The sequence below is a fragment of the Triticum aestivum genome, chromosome 5A, assembly GCF_018294505.1.
Source record: "Triticum aestivum cultivar Chinese Spring chromosome 5A, IWGSC CS RefSeq v2.1, whole genome shotgun sequence".
Classification (NCBI taxonomy): domain Eukaryota; kingdom Viridiplantae; phylum Streptophyta; class Magnoliopsida; order Poales; family Poaceae; genus Triticum; species Triticum aestivum.
The window spans coordinates 325,474,738-325,476,138 of NC_057806.1; the positions used below are offsets into that span (position 1 = coordinate 325,474,738).

Sequence of the window (1,401 nt, forward strand, 5' to 3'; positions counted from 1 at the left end):
TGGACTCAGGCGGCGAGATCTGGTGCGGGGTATGAGGTTCTACGGCAGGCCGATCCTGCGTGGGCGGGGTTCTCGGTGGGTTGGTGTGGGGGTGATGGGACGGAAAAAACCGGTTGAAAAAAAACCAGACGAAAGTGGGGGGACTATTCAACCAACTCGTCCATTAGGAGTAGAGAAGTTATCATGTATTACATTTGTGGACAGTTGTATATGTTCTGATCTGTACAAGTATGCATAACAAACAAAGCCTGGGTGTTCATACCTGGGGTTGAATCCGTACAGAGTCGCCCACGGGAACTCCTATGTCGCTGTCGTGGTTTCGCGGCCGCGGCGTTGTCCAGTGGTTCCGTGGCGGCGGTGCTGTCGAGTGGTTCCGCGACGGCGGCGCTGTGGACTGTGCAGATCCAGATGGAGTCGGGCGGCGAGATCCAGATGGACTTAGGCGGAGATCCAGATGGACTCAGGCGGCGAGATCTGGTGCGGGGTATGAGGTTCTACGGCAGGCCGATCCTGTGTGGGCGGGGTTCTCGGTGGGTTGGTGTGGGGGTGATGGGACGGAAAAAACCGGTTGAAAAAAAACCAGAAGAAAGTGGGGGGACTATTCAACCAACTCGTTCATTAAGAGTAGAGATAGTTAAATAAAATCAACGGATATAAATAGATGATCTATAAAAAACTATAAAAGCTTCCGTCCTTCATTATTAGATAAAGATTAGAGCGTCTTTCAACTTTCGTTTTCTCTGCTTAAATGGCCTACATTCGATAATTAATCAGACCCACTGATCGCTCTCAGCCACGTGATCTGTGCTCGTGAATTTAATTTCCATCTGTACATCGGTTTTCTGCTGTATTTGTTAGCTCATCCTTTTAATTCCAGCAATCATAGGCTTCTAAAGAAAATAAAAATAAGTAAGCATGGGCTCCACAGTATAATATATCAGGACACAGTCCATAGATAATGAATAAAACTCTCTTACTGTGTACAGAGTGATGCTTTTTCATAGACACGCCTGCAAAGTGATGTTTAGTAAGGCATAACATGGAATAAAGCTGACAAGTACCTTTATTATTTGAAATTATTTAATAACTTTACATAATTATATGCAAAAAATAGGATTTTTTTACATCTTTACATTCTCTATAATCTACCTAGAAAGGGAGAGTCCTTGTTGCTCCAGAAAGTAAGTCTCGTGTGGGCTATGCTCAAAAAAAAAATCTCGTGTGGGCCAGTATGTTAGCGGTCAAGAAGTTTTTCTTAAGTGCCTGCACACATGTTTCATGTGAAACCCTATTTCTATATCTATATCTATATTTATACCTACTATTAAAGTAAGGTGATATTCTTGGTTTCGTCCCGCGATTAGTTTTTTTGCCGTTTGTTTGAGTCACGTACGAGGTGGT

General features: G+C 43.9%; 1 protein-coding gene across 1 annotated transcript in view; it reads right to left on the minus strand.

Annotated features, from left to right (window-relative positions):
• Positions 1-530, minus strand: part of LOC123103166 (uncharacterized) — a 9,263-nt gene extending 8,733 nt beyond the window's left edge. Inside the window, exon 1 of the mRNA XM_044524663.1 lies at positions 263-530. The gene's annotated coding sequence lies outside the window, so the exon portion shown is untranslated. The remainder of the gene's footprint in view (positions 1-262) is intronic.
• Between the last annotated feature and the right edge of the window lie 871 nt (positions 531-1,401).